Raw genomic sequence first — 9733 nt, forward strand, 5'->3', positions numbered from 1 at the left:
GTTAATTAAAAAGAATTTTTGAAAAAGAGGGAAGAGATTTTCAAAAATTAGAGAGAGAGAGTTAGTTAGGTAGTTTTGAAAAAGATAAGAAACAAACAAAAAGTCAATTAGTTAGTTGAAAAAGATTTGAAAATCAATTTTGAAAAGATAAGAAGATAAGAAGTTAGAAAAGATATTTGAAAATCAAATTTTTGAAAAAGATAAGATTTAAAAAAAGGATATGATAGAAAGATATGATTAGAATTAGTTTTGAGAAAGATTTGATTTTTAAAATCACAATTAATGACTTGGTTCACAAGAAATCATAAGATATGATTCTAGAACTTAAAGTTTGAATCTTTCTTAACAAGTAAGCAACAAACTCAAAATTTTTGAATCAAAACATTAATTGATGATGTGATTTTCGAAAATATGATATAAAAATAAGAAAAATATTTTGAAAATATTTTGAAAAAGATTTTTGAAATTTTCAAAAATAAATAAAAAAATGGAAAAGATATGATTTTTGAAAAAAATTTGAAAAAGATAAGATTTTTAAATTGAAAGTTTGATTTGACTCATAAGAAACAACTAAATTTTAAAAAGTTTTGAAAAAGTCAATCCAAATTTTCGAAATTTTAAGAGAGAAAAAGGGAAAGATATTTTTTGATTTTTTGAATTTTTAATGATGAAAGAGAAAAACATGAAAAAGACTCAATGCATGAGAATTTTTAGATCAAAACAATGAATGCACGCAAGAACACTATGAATGTCAAGATGAACACTAAGAACACTTTGAAGATCAAGATGAATATCAAGACTTATTTTTGAAAAATTTTCAAGAAAAGAAAACATGCAAGACACCAAACGTAGAAATTTTTCATGTATGGACACTATGAATGCAATAACGCATATGAAAAACAAGAAAAGACACAAAACAAGAAAATATAAAGATCAAACAAGAAGACTGGCCAAGAACAACTTGAAGATCATGAAGAACACTATGAATGCATGAATTTTCGAAAAATGCATAAAATTTTTAGAAAAAAATACAATTGACACCAAACTTAAAAATTGACTCAAGACTCAAACAAGAAACACAACATATTTTTGATTTTTATGATTTTATGATTTTTTTTTTTGGATTTTTCGAAAATTATTTGAAAAAGGAAATAAGGATTTCAAAATTTTTAATATGAATTCTAGGAATCTTGTACTCTTAGTCTAAAGCTCCAATCTGAGGGTTAGACATGGCTTAATAGCCAGCCAAGCTTTAGAAGATACAAATCAGTCATACAACAGCAGGTGGATTAGGAACAGCTAGCTTGCTCTTGTGATGATGGTTTGGAAGCCTAAGTCCAAAAGAATTTAGACATGGCTTTACAGCCAGCCAGGCTTCAACATGCTTCATGAAACACTAGAACTCACTCTTAAAAATTCTGAAATAATTTTTGAAAACAAAGAGAAAATTTTTTGAAAGATTTTTGAAAATTTTTTTTTGAAAATAAAACAAAAAGAAAATTACCTAATCTGAGCAACAAGATGAACCGTCAGTTGTCCAAACTCGAAAAATCCCCGGCAACGGCGCCAAAAACTTGGTATGCGAAATTGTTACTCTGAGGTTGTTAAATTTGTTCTTCGTTCTCTCCCTGATAATGGCGCCAATAACCGGTGCACAGTACCATGGTCCAAAAATAACTTCACAACTTCGCATTGGTGAGAATTTCAGATAAGCGTATAGAGATGCTTTCGTTCCTCTGATCCTTTGCTTTCCTGTTGTCTTCATCCAATCAGTCTTACTCCTTTCCATGGCAAGCTTTCTGTAAGGGCATCACCGTTGTCAATGGCTACATCCCATCCTCTCTGTGAAAATGGTCCAAATGCTCTGTCACGGCATGGCTAATCATCTGGATGTTCTCGATCATACTGGAATAGGATTTACTATCCTTTTGCGTCTGTCACTATACCCAGTACTTGCGAGTTTGAAGTTCATCACAGCCATCCCTTCCCAGATCCTACTCGGAATACCACAGACAAGGTTTAGACTTTCTGGATCTCAGGAATGGCTATCCATGGGTTCTAACTTATACCACGAGGATTCTAATATCACGGACTCGGTCCCCTGTATTAGATATCCAAGAGATATTCATTCTAGCTTGTTTGCATGTAGAACGGAAGTGTTTGTCAGGCACACGTTCATAAGTGAGAATGATGATGAGCGTCACATAATCATCACATTCATCATGTTCTTGGGTGCGAATGGATATCTTAGAAGCAGAATAAGTTGAATTGAATAGAAAACAGTAGTACTTTGCATTAAATCATGAGGAACAGCAGAGCTCCACACCTTAATCTATGGAGTGTAGAAACTCTACCATTTAAAATACATAAGAGATGAAGGTTCAGGCATGGCCGAATGGCCAGCCTCCAATGTCTAAGGACTAAATGTTCCAAAGATGATCCGAAGATGTAAATACAATAGTAAAAAGTCCTATTTATACTAAACTAGCTACTATGGTTTACAGAAGTAAGTAATTGATGCATAAATCCACTTCCAGGGCCCACTTGGTGTGTGCTTGGGCTGAGCTTGAAGTTTACACGTGCAGAGGATTCTTTTGGATTTGAACGCCAACGTGTTTTTGGCGTTCAACTCTGGTTCGTGACGTGTTTCTGGCGTTTAACTCCAGACTGTAGCGTAGAACTGGCGTTCAACGCCCTTTTGCATCGTCTAAACTCGGGAAAAGTATGGACTATTATATATTGCTGGAAAGCCCTGGATGTCTACTTTCCAACGCCGTTGAGAGCGCGCCATTTGGAGTTTTGTAGCTCCAGAAAATCCACTTTGAGTGCAGGGAGGTCAGAATCCAACAGCATCTGCAGTCCTTCTTCAATCTCTGAATCTGATTTTTGCTCAAGTCCCTCAATTTCTGCCAGAAAATACCTGAAATCACAGAAAAACACACAAACTCATAGTAAAGTCCAGAAATGTGAATTTAGCATAAAAACTAATAAAAACATCCCTAAAAGTAACTAGATCCTACTAAAAACTTACTAAAAACAATGCCAAAAAGCGTATAAATTATCCGCTCATCAGTTACCTCGACCTTTTTGAATATTTCTACCATTTTAGGGTCTAGTTCCATATGCTTTCTGGACTTCCTAACAAGGTGTGGAAATGAGATAGGAATGGCACCACTTGCAGCTTCCGCGTCCCTTGGTGCTCCATTCCTTGACTGAGCTGCTTCTTCTTCAACCAAGTCTTGTACTACATCCTCTTCTTCAGCATCCTCTGCCTCCACAATGCCTTCAACTTGTATATTTTCCTTTGAGCTTGGCTCCCCATGATTCCTCTCTTGCAGTGTGGTTTCGGACCTCAAAGTGATGGCATTGATGCCACCTTTGGGGTTGGGTATAGGTTGAGAAGGAATTGTATTGGAGCTTGAAGGTTGAGTGTTGGAGGTACTCAATGATCCCATCTGAGAGACGAGAGCTTGTATAGCAGAAGTCAGACCAGTAAGTGTGTTTTCCATGGTCGTTTGTCTTTGTGCAAGAGAGTGAAGCAACTCGTCATTAGGAGAGGAAGATGGGTAAGTGATTTGAAGGACCTGCTGTTGGTTATTCTGAAACACTTAGGATTGCCTTTGGTGAGGTGCTCTGTAAGGCTGATATTGGTTCTGCTGTCTGTTGTTGTTGTTTCACCTCTGATTTCCATTGTTGTCTCTGCTTCCTCTATTGTAGTTGTCCCTCCATCCTTGGTTGGAATTATCTCTCCACTCCTGGTTGTAGTTTCCGCCTTGTTGATTGTATCCTTGATTCGGGCGGTCATAGAAATTATGAGTAGTTGCCAAGGTGTTGTCTTCTTGTTGGAGCTGCGGGCACTCATCAGTGTAATGAGTGTAATTAGCACATATTCTGCATACTCTTTGAGGAACGAACTATTGACTTTGTTGTGATGAGGGAGGCTGAGGTTGTTGTTGATTTAGCTGTATCTGCTTCAGTAGGTTGGTCATCTCACATACAGCTTATGTGAAAGCGGTAGTTTCACTGCTAGAGGAGACCTCTGCAACAACCTTGGGGTGGTTGTTCCTGTGCCTGTGATTCCGATTTGACTCAGCTAGGTCACTGATCAGTTGGCATGCTTCATCTGCAGTCTTGTACTTTTTCAGAGAACCATTACTTGCACCATCCAATGTGGTCTTATCCCGAAGCTTCATGCCTTGGGTGAAGTAGCTGATCAACACCAACCTGTCAATCATGTGGTGGGGGCATGCGTCCAGAAGGTTCTTGAAGCGCTCCCAATACTCATAGAGAGTTTCTGATTCGCCTTGAACAATGCAGGAAATCTCCTTCCTCAGTCTATCTGTAACTTCAGCTGGAAAGTATTTTTCCAAGAATTCATTCCTGAGCGTGTCCTAGTTAGTAACAGTCACTTTAGGTTGGGAGTAGTACCACTCCCTCGCCTTTTCCAAATCCCTGAGGTGCTTGATAGGCTCCTGAGCAGGTAAGCCATGAAACTTGGGCATCAAGTTGATTAGTGCAGTCTTCAGTTTAAAATCTACAGCCAGATTTGGGTGATGCACTTGATACGGTTGCAGAGTAAAGTCTGGGGCTCCAGCTTCCTGGAGAGTAATCCTTCTGGGCTCTGCCATATTACCTGCACATAAATCAACCGAATTAGTAGAAAAAGGAGCTTGTTTCTTCCTCAGATGGCGCTTCAGATTCGCCCTCAGATGAGACTGGTGAATTGATAATAACCACTTCACCACCCTAGAGGCTAACCTACACCGAGCTCACCTAATACTTGAAAGGGTCCTTTCAATTTCAGGACCAAATACGGCTAAGCTCGGATCAGGCAACGAACGCGTCATTCAATAAAAGAAACATACAGCTCATGGTAATAAAATAAAATAAAATATGCAAAAATTAAAAATATGTACACTAACTAATAATTTAGCACACAATTGCAACTCCCCGGTAACGGCACCAAAAATTGATGCAGGAAGAAATTGGCCGATTAAGAATTTATAACATAAGAACAGCGTTGTAAGTACAGTTCTTAACCAGCAAAAATCCGCTTATCAATTTAGAAATGTTGTCACAAAATTAGAATAAAAATACTGGGAGTATGAATCCCAGGTTGTCTCCCAACGAGTTGACAAAAGGGTGTTATCTTATTAATGAGGAGTTTTCTGAGAATTTTTGAGAGTTGAATAACAAAAAATAAATAATTGTAAATTAACGGAATGAAATTTAAAAGAGATTTATATATTCAGAATAAAAATCCTTGACTGGGGGAATGATTAATTCGAAGTTCTGTCCTTGTTGGAATTCTCTCAAGTGTAGTATAAAGAGGTTGTTGTTTTCACTTAGTTAACCTTACTAAATAAAGGAAAGTCAAGTGATTAAGCTAACTCTTATTCGCAAATCCTAGTCCTCTCCCTTGGCAAGGTCTAGCATTAGTAAATAGAGAATTAGCCAACAACTTCTAATTTAACTAATCACTTGAGCATTCGAACTTTAGCGTCTCCATTTGATCAACCCCCAAGTCAAGTTGGGAGTCTACTCCATTGACATGAAAATTACTTGCACAGAATTAAAAGGGAAATAAAAGGAAGACATGATAGACAATAACAACAAATTAATTAAAAAGTAAAAGTAATCCTTTGCATTAATAAATTCTAAAAACAATCCAATTGTAACTCTGAACAAAGATTAAGGATATGGAAGAGTAAGGGAATAAGAAAACAAACTAGAACAATAACTTCAACGGAGGTAATGACTGACGTTGGGATTTTTGCCAGTAAAGAATGTCATAAAAACAGTCACGTTGTAGATATAGTCTCTAAACCGACAAAAATCCCTTCGTACAAACGTTTTGGTTGTCACAAGTAACAAACCCCTTTATAATTGATAACCGAGTATTTAAACCTCGGGTCGTCTTCTCAAGGAATTGCAGGGAAGTGTTCTTATTATTGGTTATGAGTCTTGTAAACTGGGGTTTTGAAAGTGAGGAGGTAGTATGTTAAATGATAAGAAAAATAAAATAAATAGATGAAATAAACTCTTGGCAAGGTATTAGAACTGGAAGTCCTATCCTTATCAATTGTGATGAAAATTGGATTTTAATCTCACTTTGTCAACCTCTAACTATGAAGGTAAATCAAGTGAATTAATTAGCTTAATCCTCAGGTCCTAGTCAATTCCTTAGGGAAAGACTAGAGTTATTGGAGCAACTCCCAATTTCAACCACTGTTTTAATTGATAACTCAAGTACTACCAACCACTTGACCAAAGCCAAAAGGGAGAAAAATATCTAAATTAAATTAAAAGCATCAATATAAGCAAAGCAATCTTAAATCTGAAAATACCTCGAATTGCATTAACAAAAGAAATTAAATCTGGCATAGATGTTCATAAATTAAATTGAGAAAATAAATAAAAATAAAGAACCTGGGATTGAGAGTCACTCCTAAAACTAAGAGAAATCCTAAATCCTAATCCTAAGAGAGAGGAGAGAACCTCTCTCTCTAAAAACTACATCTACACCTAAAATTGTGAATTATTAGAGCCTACTTTATGAATGGATGCATTCCCCTACTTTATAGCCTCTAATCTGTGTTTTCTGGGCCGCAAACTGGGTCAAAAACAGTCCAGAATTCGCTGGTTTCGAATTCAAAACGCGCTGATTTCTGTCACTGCGACGCGGCCGCCTGGATCACGCGGTCGCGTCACATAGCGTCAAGGAAACTATAACATACTATTTATAAAATCGAAGCCCCGGACGTTAGCTTTCCAACGCAACTGGAACCGCATCGTTTGGACCTCTGTAGCTCAAGTTATAGTTGTTTGAGTGCAGAGAGGTCAGGCTGGACAGCTTAGCAACTTCTTCAACTTCTTGTATTCCTTCCACTTTTGCATGCTTCCTTTCTATCCTCCAAGCCATTCCTGCCTTATAATATCTGAAAACACTTAACATACATATCAAGGCATCTAATAGTAATAAGAGAGGATTAATAATAAGCAAATATAAGATCAAAGAAGCTTGTTTTCAATCAAAGCACATAATTAGGAAGGCAAATGTAAAACCATGCAAATAGTATGAATAAGTGGGTAAAGAGTTGATAAAATCCACTCAATTGAGCACAAGATAAACCATGAAATAGTGGTTTATCAACCTCCCCACACTTAAACACTAGCATGTCCTCATGTTAAGCTCAAGAGAAGCTATAAAGGTGGAGAGGAATGATAGAATGTATGAAATGCAATCCTATCTATATGAATGCAACTAAATGTGAAATGATTTTACCTACTTGGTTAAAAAGTAAATAAGCTCTCCAAGAATAAATATGAACTGGATTTCACTAATTCAAATCATAAGAATGAAGTACAATAGACTTGCAAGAAGAAAATAGCTCATGAAAGCAGGGAACAAGGAATTGAGCATCGAACCCTTACTGGTAGTGTATACACTCTAATCACTCAAGTGTTTTAGGTTCGATTCTCTCAATTCTCTACTAACCTTGCTTTCTAAGGCTTTCTCTTCATCTAACAATCAACATAAATTTAATGCACAAATACACAAATCAAGAGGTCTTTTAAGGGTTGTAATGGGGTTAGGGTCAAGGTAGGATTGTATTTGGTCAAGTGGACTAAAATCTGAATTCTTAATTAACTTAAACTTTTCCCACCTAACTTAAACAATCCACGTAATCATAATACAACATCTAACCATCCATTAACCATGTTTTCCACATATTCATGCATTCTAATTTTAAGTAGAACTCATATGCATTGCTTTCACTACTTACTTTGGGGCATTTTGTCCCCTTTTATTAATTGCTCTTTTTCTTTTCTTTTTCTCTTTTTTTATTTATATATTTTTTATATATATATATATATTTTTTTTTTCTTTTTGTTTTTCTCAATACATATGATAAATTTATTGAATGCATGAACATGTCCTATTTCTTTCACATTTTCATAAAGATATATAACACCCAATTCTTAAACCAATTGGTTCCAAACCCAATTTTCCCATACTTAAATCATAAGCACTCTCACTAGTCTAAGCTAACCAAGGATTCAAATTAAGGACATTATTGTTTTTCGCTTAGAGTTAATGATGTGCTAAATAAAAAGAACAAAGGGGTAAAATAGGCTCAAAATTGGTCTGCAAGGGATAATGAAAGGTAAGGCCATATGGGTATGTAAGCTCAGTGAAACAAAGGCCTCAATCATGTAAGTGTATGCATACATCAAATAATAGAAATATAGAATTAAGCAAGACAAAGATTACAATTTTAGAGAGAAAAACACACATCAAAAATAAAATGTTGGTTGAAAAATGCAACCAATTCAAATAGGCTCAAAATCTCACAGGTTTTGTGTGTTCGAGCTCTAAACCATGTTCCAGTATAATATTTCTTCAAACAAGTGTAATATTAAATTTTATTCAAATTAGTGAAATGCTCTAAAAGATTTCTTCGAAAAAGAAAATATTACTTCAACCAAGTGGTAAAATATGCAAAAAATCAAACAAATATGCAATCAAACATGCAAATACAACAATGAACAAACAAATAAAATAAAAATTTTGGTGTTGAGTCAGGAAATAACTAACCCATGGAGATCGGTATCGACCTCCCCACACTTAAAGATTGCACCGTCCTCGGTGCATGCTAAGATGTGCAAGTGGATGGGTTTTTTCAACTGTTGGGCTCTTTTTGTTCCTTTTCTTGCCGGCGGTTTGGGAGTAGCTTTCTCCTTTCCTTCCTTGGTGGCCATCCTGAAGAAGGGAAGAGAAAGTAAATTAAATTCAAATACATATATAGCAAGGAAGAGAATAGAAGAGTGGTGATGGATGCACATTAGGATGTAATTGACATTAACACATGCTCTCGAGTACATGTGAAAAGCCAGCAATGAAAAATAGCCAGTGCATCGAAAGATAAGTGGATGCAGGGTGTTTATTGGCATGCCGGAAAAGGGCATGAGTAGCATAGACCAAGCATTACTTGTAATAAATTATCATTTTTGTATTGACAATTATATTCAATTAAAATAGTAAAGGGGGTTTATGAAAAGCAAGCATTAAATAGTATAAAGTATAATAGAGAAGTGCACAATGCCATATGGCCTTTTTCACAAACACATAGCATGTATGGTAAATAAGCTATTTGAAAGTATTAAATTGAACATGCAAGCATCCTTTAAAAGGTAATATATAATTGTCAAATAATTATGCAATAATCCACGATGACCCAAATAAAATTCCAACACCAGTGAAAATAATGCAATGAATGAAATATGAAGTAAAATAAAATGAAAGATAAGAAGAATGAGAAGGGAAAGAAAGAGAGGAGAAGTAAGTAAGAAATAAGGAGGGAAAAGAGAAAATAGGATTTGGGGAAGAGAAAGACAAGATATTTTGGCATATGAGGTTAAGGTGTGCGACGCTGGCGACGCGGTCGCGTGGTGCGCAATAAGGTCAGATGACGCGGACGCGTGGGGCACGTGATCGCGTGACTTGATTTGTGCTAGTGGCGCGAGTGCAGCCTCGCGGTCGCACAACTCTCTGTTCGAAACTCTTTTTGCCAAAATTCTGGTTGACGCGATCGCGTGGTCGACGCGATCGCGTGAGTGGCCTTTCTTTTAAAAATGACGTGGACACGTGGGGCACGCGTTCGCGTGGTAGGACTTGGGCTTCCAGCACAAGTCCAGCCCAACTCCAGCTCAACTTTCTGCCATACACCCT

This window comes from Arachis ipaensis, chromosome B1, assembly GCF_059453495.1.
Source record: "Arachis ipaensis isolate K30076 ecotype BB chromosome B1, ASM5945349v1, whole genome shotgun sequence".
Lineage (NCBI taxonomy): Eukaryota > Viridiplantae > Streptophyta > Magnoliopsida > Fabales > Fabaceae > Arachis > Arachis ipaensis.